A 14,822-nucleotide genomic window follows, 5' to 3' on the forward strand; every position below is an offset into this window, starting at 1 on the left:
GGAAGAATCAGCTCAGAAGTTACTTCCTCAGTTAAGCCAATCTTGACTTCTCTGGGTCATGCCCTCTGGCCCTTGGAGGGCTCTAAGCATATCTCTGTTAGCTCACTTATCATCCTGCTTTATTTTTCACCGTTTGTTTACAGGTCTATAAGTCCTGGGGCAAAGGCCTCATTTCATTCATCTAGATCACTGAGGCCTTGCACCTTTGCCTGAAAGAGGCCTTCAGTGAAAGTTGCTGAATAACTTACCTTCTGAATTGACAGGGAGACAGCTACCTGACTCTAAGGCCCTCCTTTATACCTACCTCTCCCACACTCATTTGTCCTTGCTAGACATTTCCTCCAGAGCTAGCTGGAAGGCACTGAGACTTGTATCAGAACACAAATGTTATGTAGTAGATAGAGCACTGGATAAAGAACCTAGAGACCTATATTCTAGTTCCAACTCACTCTGCAATTAGTCCTGTGACCTTTGCAAATCATATCAACTCCCTAGGTCTAGGTTTCTTCATTCGTAAAGTAGAAGTTGAACTCAATCCAGAATTGTACCTAAAATTTTTTTCCCTCCAGTGATAATTTCAGTCAAATGGTAGTGGCCTTCCAGAGAACTTTGTTGAAAATTGTGAAGTTCAGGTGGGGAAAAAAAAAAAAAAAAAAAAAAAAAGACACTCAGCTGGAAAGAAAATGGTGACTGTTTGGACCATTTAGCACAGAAGTGAGAAGTTCCTATTTGCTACAAGTGAACTGAAGAGGTCTTTGAATTCCTTTTAGCTCAAACACTCCACATGTCATGATCCATGTAAAATTATGTATAAAGTCAGTTCAATTTTGCTCAGACACTTGTCAAGGGTCTACTGCATGCTATGTACTGTGTACTGCAAGATAAAAAGAAGAGAAATAATGCATGGTCCTTGCCTGTAAGGGATTCTGGGTGATAAGTAGAGGTAGGTAATAAGTATTATTTTCATTAAGTAAATAAGAACTGAGAGTCCACCAGTGAGTGGAGGAATTGGGTCTCAGACTAATATGATTCTAAGTGCTTTACACTTTTTCACTATACCTCTCTATCCTTCATTTAAAAGAGAAAAGGAAAGGAGATACTGAACTAAAAGCTTGAGTATATCCCATGCCTGGTACATCATAGCAGAGGTCCGAGATAGAATGGACAGTGTTAGCAACCTGGGGGAAGAAGTAGAAAAGGCAACAGAAAAATCCAGAAAACAAATTTCATCTGGTGCATGAGGGTTGGTCTTGGCTGCTGCACAGGAAGACTTCATCGGGTCATATTTGCTATAAGCATGTTTCCTCATGTCATATGTGCCTGGATTCTAAGATTTTCTGTCCCCTTAACAGTGATGGGGTTGGGGAGACACAATTACCTTTCTGGGAGGAAACAGTGCAGGATAACTACTCAAATCAAATCCCACTGATAACATATCAGGCCACAGCCTTGTGCCATGACGGTGTCCACTAAACACCACCTGAGAACATGGCCCTGTGCACTTAAGAGGTTTTGAGGAGAACTTTTATATCCATTTGGTTTGAAAATGCCACTATTTTCCAAGTACTAAATTTTTCTAAGTAGTGAGATTTTTCTAAGTGATGGCAGATGGCTGTTTTCTAGGCCATGTGGATGCATCTTGATGGAGGGGGAAAGGGGGGGCCATAAATCCAGAGTGTGTTCTCTCTGAGACTTATCCACATGTTCAGATTCTTAATAGTGACCAGGCCCTGAGAAATTTGTTCATGTTGCTACACTCACATAAGACAGGCAGCCATGAAGAAAAGGAAGTTGCTGATTTATAATGAATTTTCACATGGTAGGCAATGCACACAGCACTAACATCAAATGCTCCAGTAAAGTTAGCTAGTAAGGGTACCCCCTTAACAGTACTGAAAGATCTGAGAAACCAGCCAATATTCCGAAAGTCACTAACGGAGAACCCGAAGTTATAAAACAGAAGATTCAATGAACTGAGCATAATATTTATTTTTGGCTGCAGTAACCTTAAAGCTAGACGGGAGCTAGACGGGACCAATGTCATGTTAGCCAACTCTTTCATTTCACAAAAGGGGAAACTAAGGCCCAGAAATGGGAACTGACTTGCCCAAGCCCACATCATTTATTCACTTTTCTTTTCATCCTACAAACATGTACAGAGTGCCAACCAAAAGTAGAGTTTCATTCTAAGCACAGTGGAGCCTTTCATAAGCTTAAAAGTCTAGTTTAGGAGGTGGATATGAATAGAACCAGTCTCATACAGTGTGATTAGTGCTCTTAGACAGGGGCTGGCAAAGATTTTCTGTTAAAGGCTAAACAGTAAATATTTTTAAGCTGTGCAGGCCATATAATCTCTGTTGCAACTACCAAACCCCATTGTTGCAGCACAAAAGCAACTATAAACAAGATGTAAATGATAAAAGTGTCTGCGTTCCAGTAAAATTTTATTGCCACTGAAATTTAAATTTAATATTAGATTCACATGGCATGAAATATTACTCTTCTCTTGATTTTTTTTTCAACCATTTAAAGATGTAAAAATTATTCTTAACTCATGAGCCTACAAAAATGGCAGCAGGCTGGAGTTAGCCTGTGAGCCGTGGTTTGCTGACCCTTATCTTAGATGAACAGAAGTTCCAAATGATTTTTTCACCATCCCTGAAAGTATGATCTAGTTGGTGATCAGATTCTTTCTACATGACTAAAACGGGGGAAAAAAGAGTAGATACTTGTCAGTGTCGCTTGAAAAGGCAGGGTCATAGAGGTGGGTGCTAGTCACAAAGAACAGTAAAAGGATGAGAAGAGTTCATCCCCATCCTGCCTCTGTTCCCAATTAAAGTCTGAATGCCTTCATAATCTTTTTTTTTTTTCCTTGCCATTTGCAACTACATGGATGGAACTGGAGGGTATTATGCTAAGTGAAATTAGTCAAAGAAAGACAAAAATCATATGAATGCCTTCATAATCTTGAGACAACTTTAATTCATTTACCTTTCACATTACAGAGACTCTTAGTTTTGGGTGGTTTAAAGATGTAGATACCTCTGCAGAAGAGCTGGCCCTTTCTAGGGTTTCCACATAACCATGTTTAGAGGGCATCAAATGGCTATATGAAACTCAGTCCTTGCAGGGGTCAGGTGATGTTTCAACAGCATTAGGGTGCCCTGCGTGTAGCCTTGTGGGAAGATTGACAACCTGCCCCTAACAGATGTAAGCACACGGGCAGCATCTTCTCAATCTTTGAATGCCTTGCCCTTCAGAGCAGAGTTTGGCATTTCAGAATTACTAGGTTTTGTCATGGCAGTTTCCCTGATGAAAAGGGAAAGTGCGCTTTCCCTTTTTGGGAGAATTTTCTGGGTCTCAGTTTCCTCGCCTGTAAAAAAAAATCATAATAATATCACCTACATCAAAGGTTTTTATGAGATCACGTATGTGATAACACCCTGTAAACGGACTAACACTACATGAACCACCACTTGCTTCCATCCCTACCATCTCCATACTCAGTAAGTCCACTTTATTTTTGGGGGCCTCACTTTCTTTATCTCAAAAACCAGAAGGGTGAATTCAATGCTTCTGAGTTTCCTTCCAATTCTACCACTCTGGCCCAGTGCCTTATCAGGAAAGGAGTTTTTCATTATTAGGTGAGCGGTCTTACATATATGATTGAGGGTAAAGGGCAGGAACAAAGAAGTCAGATATGGAAAAACAACAAAAAAGAGAAAATTAGAAGGGAGCCTTGGCCCCATACAGGGAGTAATACTAAGTGTCCTCCTCATTTGGTGGCCAGGATAGAATGTCTGTTTCCTTAAAAAGCAAAAGGTCATGTTCACTGGCATAGTCTTGCTTTGCTCTACATGTGGAATGCTGAGTTTGGGAATCTCATCAATCTTTCTTTTCCTTACTTATCAGAGTCAATCAATACTTGGAAATGTTAATGAGATTGTCTATCCAGCAATTTTTTAACAAGGGGCTCACTGCCCAATTAATTTAATGTGGAATATACACATTGCTATGTCATGCTTTTTTTTTTTTTTTTTTTTCCTGCTGGGAGTGATGGCTTCCACAAAGCAGACTATGTCCCATAACACCAGGGTCCTGCACAGATTTTTCCCTTCTTTGTCTCATTTTCCACTTTCACAAAGGAGTATGTAAGTCCATTGACCAGTAGATGAAAGAGTGTCTTTCCCTCTGAGGAAAGTGACCTTGTTTTTAATAAGCCAGTGTGGGATGCGAGTGGGCATAGGGCTGGGCTGGCAAATGAGGGGCAGGTGAGGCAAGTGGGGAGATTAGAGAAACCTGTTCCTCTCTTTCCTCCACACTCCCGGCTTGAGGTGTTTAAGGAGGGGCAACGAAGATCCAAACCCATGACCTATCCTGTGGCTCTAAAGGTTGTCTTCTACATAGGCAGATGGATTTTGGTAGGGCTTTCTGCTCTACTAGACATCTGTGGTGTCCATGAAATGATTCTAGGCCTCTAACAACAGGCAAATTGGAAGCCCTATGAATTCTTTTGTGACCTATATATCATAGGCCCACAGAGATAAAATAACTTACAAAAGAATATATGGTAGATCAGAGTTTCCCACAACTATATAAGAACCTAAGAAACACTTTTCAAGATATTTGGATATTCAACACATGTTATCAAAAACCAGAAATATCCCAACTAAGTATCTTTTGCTAACCTTAATTATCTCTGAATTAACAATTTATTGTCCTATGCATATACCCCAAGATTCCCCATCCCTGTGCTTTTATTCAAACTATTTTCTCTACTTTAAAGATCATTCCCTTAGCAATGAGCAAAACTGGTCCAAATCCTATGTGGTTCAAGTCCCATTTCAAGTACTGATTTCTTTTTTTTTTTTTTTTTAATTTTTTTTCAACGTTTATTTATTTTTGGGACAGAGAGAGACAGAGCATGAACGGGGGAGGGGCAGAGAGAGAGGGAGACACAGAATCGGAAACAGGCTCCAGGCTCCGAGCCATCAGCCCAGAGCCCGACGCGGGGCTCGAACTCACGGACCGCGAGATCGTGACCTGGCTGAAGTCGGACGCTTAACCGACTGCGCCACCCAGGCGCCCCCAAGTACTGATTTCTTTATAAAGACTTCTCTTTTTCATTTGGTTCTTGTTATAGTTATTTTTTTATGACTTTATGTTTTGCCCCTCCCCCCATTAGGGTATCCATTCCTTAAGGCCTCAAAGGCCTTCATATTTCCTCATGTTAAAGATGATTCCTGGTTCAGGTCTGTTAACAAAGAAGTCATTAAAAGAAAAAAAAATCTGTTGATCATTTGTTTAACCAGAACACAATATCCAATATCTACACATCTACAAATGGAATGCTTACACTATTTAGAAGTCTGACCACAATAAAATTGTTAACAAAGAATTCAATTCAAAATAAACAACAAACTTCTAGAAGATTTCCTGAGTTCAACACATTCCAACTAAGTTTTGCACCTTCTGCATATTTATCCAAACAGCTGAATAATAAGCCTGAGGCATGGCAAGGTCTTCAGTCATCAAGAAAGATTCAATTATATTCAGAGTGTTCCAAAGGAGGAGCACAGACTAATATTTTGAAAAGGCTTTCAACAAGACTGATTGAACGAAAATGTTTTCCTGAATAAATATTACTTTTTGAAAAAATGCATGCCCCATCTCCATCCTGGTTTATGAACTCTTTGCCGTAATTCCTTATCTCCCCAAATCATTAAGAAGGAGGGAGATGTGAAATGTGCTACAGACTGAATGTTTGTATCTTCCTCAAATTGATATACTGAAATCCTAATCCCCAATGTGATAGTATTAGGAAGCAGGGCATAATTTGGGAAATGATTAGGTAATGAGGGCAGAGCCCTCATGAATGGGATTAGTGCCCTTATAAGAAAAGGCCAAGAACCAGTTAGCCCTTTCTTTTACTGCCATCTGAAAACCAGGAAGTTGGTTCTCACCACACACCAGATCTGCCAGAGCCCTGGTTTTGGACTTCTCAACCTCCAAAACTATGAGAAATGAATTTCTGTTAGCAGCCTGATTGGACTAAGAATGTTTTGTACCTGCTATGACCGTGATGCTTTATAGACACAATCTCAATCTAATCAGCAACCCTATAAGGCAGGTATTATACACAGTTTTCTTACAATGACAAAACGAGGCTGAGAAGGGGTTAAGTATCTCCTCCAAGGTCACAAGAGCTAAAAGTAGACCTACATCCAAACCTAGGTCCAAATGGTTTCAAAGTTTATGCTTATGCACTGTACAATGCTGCCTTCTGGTAGTATTTTCATAGCAATACAAATAGATAAGAAAAATTAGTTCACATAAAAAAATTTTTTTAATGGAAACTCAGTGTGGTGTCATAAAACAAAACATTGGGCCAGGTGATAGAACACTGTATGACTTCAGCCAAGACACTCCATCTCAAAATCATAAAAGCAGACTGTAAATGCCTCAAAACGCATCTTGAAAATCACTTACCGCTTCTCAGTCTTCTCCCTTTGCAGAAGAGGAATTTGAGGCCTAGTCACAAACTTGCCTACAGGCACACAAGAGTACAATTTAGGTTTATCAAAGCAATCTAGAAGTCCTTCCACACTGTGTTTTGTCTCTCCTCCCTAGGCCTTGGTTTCCTCATTTTTAAAGCAAACCTCCAAGACTGTATTCTCTTAGTTTAGGGTGTTATAGACTGACTGGGTGGCTTAAACAACAAACATTTATTTCTCACTGTCCTGGAGACTAGAAGTCCAAGATCAAGGCCCGATCTAGTGTCCGGTGAGGGAACTCTTCCTGTTTGCAAATGACTGTTTTCTTCTTGTATCCTCACACAGCTGAAAGAGAGAGAGATCATCTCTCTTTACTTTGCTTCTTGTTTTTTTTTCTTTTTTTAATTTGAATATAGTTGACACATAATGTTACATTAGTTTCAGGTATACAACATAGTGATTTAACAAGTTTATACATTATGCTATGCTCACTGCAAGTGTAGCTACCATCTGTCACCATACAAAGGAATTATAATACCATTGACTACATTCCCTATGCTGTACCTTTTATTGCCATGAGTTGCTCATTCCATAACTGGAAGCCTGTATCTCCCACTCCTTTTCATCCATTTTGTTCATTCCCCCACCCTGCTCCCCTCTGATGACCATCAGTTTGTTTTTGTGTTTCTTCTTGTAAGGGTACTAATCTCATTCACAAGGGCTCCATGCTCAAGACTTAACTGACTCCCAGTTACTGCCCCACCTCACAAAGATCAAGGATTTCACATATGAATTTTACAGGGACACAAACATTCAGTCCATAACACGTGGGTCTACTTAGACTGTGCTATACAAATGTAGAGGACTTTATTATGATTTCATAGTGCATACCTATAAAGCAAGAAGTCTCAAAGGTACTATGAAAGACCAGACAGCCTCTGGCCTATGGGTGGGTGGGGCAGAGAAAGAAGAGAGAGAAGAGGAGGGAAAAAGGGGTCCTAGAGAGAAACCTGTCCTTAGGGCTGCCTTAGATCCCAATAATATGCATGCGTGAGTTTCTGTTGTTTATAACAAAAACAAAAAAACCCAACTAACTAGAAAATAGAGAAAAATCTTTATCTAAATTAACTCTTTCCAGAGATCAAAAGATACTCTAGTATAGTGTATACAGGTAGAAACACCCAAATGCTAGCATTCTGAAAAAAGTTACATAATTCACCAAAAAAAGAGCATTTAATCCTGGACCTCTCCTCAGACCTTCAATCTCACTCTTCCACCAAAATAACTATTAGTAATGTAACAAGACAAAAATGGCCAGCATGTGAGGTTTGGCTCAGTAAAGCAATGATGCAATAGCCTTCCTTCCTCCTTACTGCATTTGGCTCATGTGTGTTTCCCGCAGGTACATTTTTTGGCCTAGATCATCAGGGGAGTGTTTTGCTTAGCAACTGATAGGCTTTCATCGAAATACCTCTCCACTTAGAGGGAAAAGACTTGCCTATGTCACCTTAGAAGTTAATATATTAGCAGCTAGAAGGGTATGAACAATGTTTCCCAAAATATTTTCCTTGGGACCCTATCCCTGTGAGATGCCATGTGACAAAAGTTTCCAAGATCAAGTAAGTTTGAGAAATGCTGACTTCTGTTATCATTTCTTAAAGAGTCATTAATGTACATGAATGTGTTAAAAGTCTTCTTTGCGGCTCTTCCTCTATACCAGATTTCTCAATTCAAAGTGCCTCAGGGCTTGGCTTTGGGCCTTAGAATCCCTACATTCTCCCTAGGTGATCTCTCCAGTTCCATGACTTTAAATACCATCTCTATGCCAGTGATTTCCCAATTTATATCACAAACCTTTCTCCTAAGCTCCAGACTCATAGATATGTAAGATATGTCTACTTGATAGCGCTTCTTATATGTGTAATTGGTATCTTGAACTTAATGTGGATAAAACAATCTCTTGATTTCCTTCACCCCTGTAAGCCTTTGCTTCCCTAGTCTCTCCCTGCTCTGTCAATAATACCACCATGTAGTTAACTGCCCAAGCCCCAAAACTAGAAGTCATCACTGTCTTCTCTCTGGTCTCCAATTTCCCACATTAACCCATCAGGAAGTGCTGTTGTCTCCACTCCTGAAAAACATGCTGAAGCCATCCACATCTATCTGCTCTGCCAACCCCATCATCGTCTCCCAGGTGAACTACTGTGAGAGGCTCCTAATTGGTCTCCACTTGTAATCTTGGCCTTTAAATACCATTCGCTATGCAACAGCCAAGGAGATTTCTTTTTCAAATTGTATTACGACAGTGTGCTAAGGCTTAAGACCCTTCATCTTGCTTTCCATAGCACCAATGATCAAATCTTCCTTCTTACCATGGCCTGTAAGATCATACCTTCTCACATGCATACAGTTTCCCATACAGTTTCTCAGTTCCAGCCACAGAGGCTCTTTTTCTTCCTCCAATATGCCGAACTTTCTCTTGCCTTGAGTCTTGTGGACTCATTGTTCCCTTTGCCTGCTGGGTTTCCTCACTTCCAGCTCTTCCCCATAATATCACCCCTTAATGTCTTCAGAGTCTTTACCATTATTTGAAAATCTTATTTGCTTGCCTGTTCATTCACTTTTCTTGGTGAACCCTACCTAGAAGGTGAATTCTATGAAGGCAGGGCCAGGATTTTATACGTTCTGCTCATTCTTCATTAGGATTTTCTCAGTGCCTGTATCAGTGCCTGGCACATAATAGGTGCTCAAGAAGAATTGGCTGACTGTGACATGTAGAAAAATGAACCTGGACCACTTTCTTACACCAAACACAAAAATAACCTCAAAATGGATGAAAGACCTCAATGTAAGACAGGAAGCCATCAAAATTCTTGAGGAGAAAGCAGGAAAAAACCTCTTTGACCTTGGCCGCAGCAACTTCTTACTCAACATGTCTCCAGAGGCAAGAGAAACAAAAGCAAAAATGAATACTGGGACCTCATCAAAATAAAAAGCTTCTGCACAGAAAAAAAAAAAAAAAAAACCCAAAAAACAAAAACAAAAACAAAACAAAAAACAATCCACAAAACTAAAAGGCAACCGACAGAATGGGAGAAGATATTTGCAAATGACATATCAGATAAAGGGTTAGTATCCAAAATCTATAAAGAAGTTATCAAACTCAACACCCAAAAAACAAATAAACCAGTGAAGAAATGGGCACAAGACATGAATAGACACTTCTCCAAAGAAGATATCCACTCTGGATATCTGGATATCCAGCCACTCTGGAAAACAGTATGGAGGTTCCTCAAAAAATTAAAAATAGAACTACCCTATGACCCAGCAATTGCACTAGGTATTTATCCAACGGATACAGGTACTCTATTTCAAAGGGGCACATGCACCCCCATGTTCATAGCAGCATTATCAACAATAGCCAAAATGGAAAGAGCCCAAATGTCCATTGATCGATGAATGGATAAAAAAGATGTGGTATATCTATACAATGGAGTATTACTCAGTAATCAAAAAGAATGAAATCTTGCCATTTGCAACTACGTGGATGGAACTAGAGGGTATTATGCTAAGTGAAATTAGTCAGTCAGAGAAAGACAAATATCATGTGACTTCACTCATATGAGGACTTTAAGATATAAAACAGATGAACATAAGGGAAGGGAAGCAAAAATAATATAAAAACAGGGAGGGGGACAAAAACATAAAAGACTTAAATATGGAGAACAAACAGAGGATACTAGAGGAATTGTGGGAGGCAGGGTGGGCTAAATGGGTAAGGGGCATTAAGGAATCTACTCCTGAAATCATTGTTGCACTATATGCTAACTAACTTGAATGTAAATTTAAAAAATAAAAAAAGACACACACACACAAAAAGAATTGGCTGACTGCATGAAATGATTTAGAAATTATGTATTGGAGAAAACTGAAACTTAGTTTAACCCAACATTCTTCAAATTTATTTAAGCTCAGAATGCTATCTGCTATTGCCAAGAATATTCATTATTCCAGGAACTATTTCCTAGAATGTACTTTTTTTAAAATGCTGATTTAATATCAATATTGAGAAGAGTTAATGTTTGAGACCCTGTGAATCTTCAACATTAAAACTTGAAAATCTCGGGGCGCCTGGGTGGCGCAGTCGGTTAAGCGTCCGACTTCAGCCAGGTCACGATCTCGCGGTCCGTGAGTTCGAGCCCCGCGTCAGGCTCTGGGCTGATGGCTCAGAGCCTGGAGCCTGTTTCCGATTCTGTGTCTCCCTCTCTCTCTGCCCCTCCCCTGTTCATGCTCTGTCTCTCTCTGTCCCAAAAATAAATAAATGTTGAAAAAAAAAAAAACAAAAAAACAAAAAAAAAAACAACAAAAAAAAACTTGAAAATCTCTTGTAAGTAGGCATTTTGGCAGGTCTTTGGGAGTCCAGGATATTTTATTAGGAGAATGATATTTTAAAATTTTTTTTATACATTTATTTATTTTTGAGAGACAGAGAGAGATAGAGCACAAGTGGGGGAGGGGCAGAGAGAGAAGGAGACACAGAATCCGAAGCAGGCTCCAGGCTCTGAGCTGTCAGCACTGAGCCCGATGCGGGGCTCGAACCCACAAACTGTGAGATCATGACCTGAGCTGAAGTCGGACGCTCAACCGACTGAGCCACCCAGGCGCCCCAGGAGAATGATAGTTTTAAAAGTAAGTTACTGGGTATTTTTTTCTTTGAGATACGGGTTAAGAAAACCAAGCAAGCAGCTCAAGATTATAGGGTTCAGGGATAGATGAAGTGTTGAAGGTAGGAGAGAAGGAGTCCAGACAGGATACAGCAAAATAAGGGATGTGGTTGACTAAGGGGTAAATGAGATTGAGGCCCAGTAAAACTTTCCTACTTCTAATAGAATTTTTAGAAACAGAAACCTGCAGTTGGAAACTTGGCTATTTTTATATGGTGTATGTTTTATGTAATTATTTGTTTTCTGCTTCCCTCATGTTTAGTAAAGCTGTTCTTGAAAATACCAGCCTGTCTTAGTTATGCCAAGGGAAAACATTTTTGTCCATGTTGAAAATTTTAAAGGGGAACCACACAGCTTTGGGTGAGGCATGACCAGGTGATGTGGTGACATAGAGAATCTGGAAAACAGAAACCCAAAGTAAGGTGAAAGTCAAGCACAGAGTCAGGGGAAGTAGTGTGGCCCTTTCTAACCTAGAAACACTCTTTGAAGAGTCTGATTTGGTTGAGCTCTCATTTGTTTAAACTTTGGAGGATATGTGCTGAGTCCTAATTAAACAAGGCTAATTTTTTTACAAAGCCACACACATGCAATATTAAGCTATAGAAGAAATTGTATAGTTGCATAAAAAGCCTTAGATGGAATTAGATGAGGAGAACTTGAGAAGTCCTCAGTGATTTGAGATGTATGCAAAGAATATATGAGAAGTTCTGTGCATATAGCAGAGTGCTCTGAGTTTGGACTTCAGTATTTCTCAGTCTCACTAAGATTGAGAGCTGGATTTTGTCTTTGGGGCAGGCTCTTGGAGAGTTCAATGGGGGAACATTTTTTAGTCATAAAGATGAATGAAACCCAGGGGAATAACCTATATATAAAGGCTTAAGATTGGAGGAGTTGGGTACTGTGCTGACTAAGATAAATGGCTGGCTCTATAGCAGAGAGATTGCAATCCTGAAGGGATACTTACAGTATTTGTGGTTGTTCTTTATTAGGTAGGACCTGGTCTTAGGGACTGTATTAGTTAGGGTTCTCCAGAGAAACAGAACAAATAATGTTCATGTTGGGGGGGGGGGGTAGGGGGAGGAGGGATGTACATTCTGTAGAGCCAGTGTCCCAGTTTGAGTCTCACACTGGAAGCTGCTGTAGAACTAGGAAGAGCTGATGTCCCAGTTTGCAGGTTGTCAGGTAGGAGAATTCTTTCTTATTTGGGGAAGGGTTAGCCTTGTGTTCAGCTCTCAATGATTGGGTGAGGCCCACTCACATTACAGGGAGCAATACGCTTTATCTACTGATTTAAATGTTTATATCATCCAAAAATACCCCCACAGAAACACTCAGAATGTTTAATCAAATATATGAGTACCCTGTGGCCCAGTCAAGTTGACACATAAAATTAACCATCACAGGGAGTAAGAGTGCACAATCAGATTTCCATCCAGTATGGTGAACTGGCCACAGAAATATGGTAGCAGTTTGGACAGAAGGATAGAGAGAATCAGACTCTGTACCAGGCATAGTCAATAGCTTCTATGACAATGACACTTAAGATGTAGCTTAAGTTTTTATTTTCTATGCTGTATTTCCCATGTGTTATCTTTAAACCTTAGTGTTATGGGATGAATTGTGTCCTAAAACAGATATGTAGGAGTCCTAACATCTAGTACCTCAGTGTGTCACCTTATTTGGAGATAGGATCTTTATAGAGGCAACCAAGTTACAATGGTAACATCGTTACATCGTTAGGGTGAGCCCAAATCCAACATGATTGGTGTCCTTATAAGAGGGGCAGTTTGGACACAGAGACATGCATAAAAAGAAGACAATGCTAAGAGACACAGGAAGAACACAGCCATCTATAAGTCAAGGATCTGCAACAGATCCTTCTCTCACTGCTCTCAGAAGGAATAATCCTGTCAACACCTTGATTTCAGATTTTTAGTTTCCAGAACTTTGAGACAATAAAGTCTTGGTGGTTAAGCCACTCAGGTTGTGGTCCTTTGTTATGCCAGCCCTAGGAAACCAACACACTTAAAAAAGTCTACTGCAGATAATATCTTGTGTTAACAATACTTGGAAGAATGGAGACAGGAGTTGATGTACATGTAAAGAGTAAAGTTCCAGGGATGGGGCAGCAGCATGGAGAAGTTATGAGATGGCACAGGCAATTAGGGAAGAAGCCTGGAGTGGTGAGCAGTGAGCAGAGTCTCAAATGAGGTGTTTAGGATGATATACTTTGCATATGAAATAACATGGTAAGTAAGGGTAGCTATCGTTATAACTGTTCACAATAGCATCACCAAAAAAATCTACTGACTATCTACTGGAAAAACTACTAATATGACTAGTTCATACTGATCATTCCTGTGTTTGATCAGCTGAGAAGCTTTAATGGAGTTTATATTAACTTTAAAATGTTAAAAGTTAAAAGGTTTGAATTAGCATTGACAGTGTTGAAAAGTAAAGGGTATATATTAACTTTGATGTTAAAAATTAAAGGGATAATCTTTGATGACATCTGCAACGACTGAGGCACAGACATCTTGAGAGAGGACATATGGGAGCTGCAGTGACGACAGCATCATGCACTGCAAATGTGTCTCCTTGTCTGAACTACCAGACAACCATTCGGCACATTGTTTCCTGCAGTATACCTTCCACTGAAATGTTGCCTTGATATAGATCAGGAGCACCATAAGTCCATATTAGTGGAAAAAGGAAGGATGAATAAAGGAAGTTAGGGAAGGCAGGAAGGCAGGAAGGCAGGAAGGCAGGAAGGCAGGAAGGCAGGAAGGGAGGAAGGGAGGAAGGAAGAGAGGAGGTGAGAAATATAGGACTTTTTCCTACCCCACGGCCTACTTCCTACCCATTTGAAACAATCAGATTTGGTTTCAGATAATGCTAGGTATTTGTCTAAAGCATATCTTTGAGATATTTGACAAACGTTGTGATTAAGTTTTAATATGGGATAAAAAATGTAATTTAATAGTAATCTGCAAAAACTAATGCTTCTTCAGTGTACTCATTTCATGGTTTACTTCTAAAATCTTTGAAGCAGCATCTAATTTCAGAAAATAATGAAGATTCTTTGTTGATCTAGAACTAGGTAGAAGGGAAAGAAATCCAATGACAGTATCTTGACATTTTTAATACAGAGTAATACTAATATTCTAACAGCTATTCCTTTATTCTAAGGATTTCCATTTTAAAGGTTTGCTGTTATTAATTTTCCTTGGCTAGATCCTTATTAATTACAATTTTTTAGGACCACATGCATTACTTGAATTCTATTAAATACCTTATGATTTCCCACATATCTTAGTTTGGAATCTGTCTCTTTTAATAGACAGAAATTACCTTCTCCCAGAAGAGTGATACAGTAACAATGTCCAAACAGTCTAAATGAATGTCATTGTCCTTCTTCCTTATTGATGAATAACTGCTAATGCTTTTAGTCCCAAGTATAGCTAAGAAAGAAATTGATAATGCATAACTGAGTATAGTTTTCCTGGGGCATGGAAGGAAGGGGCAGTGGTGTGGATTGAGTGTCCTTTTACTTTAAAGATTTGTTAATATATGTGCAGGAAAAACAGTTGATATATTTTCTTAA

At 39.5% G+C, this 14,822-nt stretch overlaps 1 protein-coding gene across 7 annotated transcripts in view; it reads right to left on the reverse strand.

The window, feature by feature from the left end:
• EED (embryonic ectoderm development) overlaps window positions 1–14,822 on the reverse strand; it is a 195,138-nt gene that overhangs the window by 142,626 nt on the left and 37,690 nt on the right. The gene's annotated exons all lie outside the window — the stretch shown is intronic.

Source organism: Leopardus geoffroyi, chromosome D1 (assembly GCF_018350155.1).
Source record: "Leopardus geoffroyi isolate Oge1 chromosome D1, O.geoffroyi_Oge1_pat1.0, whole genome shotgun sequence".
Classification (NCBI taxonomy): domain Eukaryota; kingdom Metazoa; phylum Chordata; class Mammalia; order Carnivora; family Felidae; genus Leopardus; species Leopardus geoffroyi.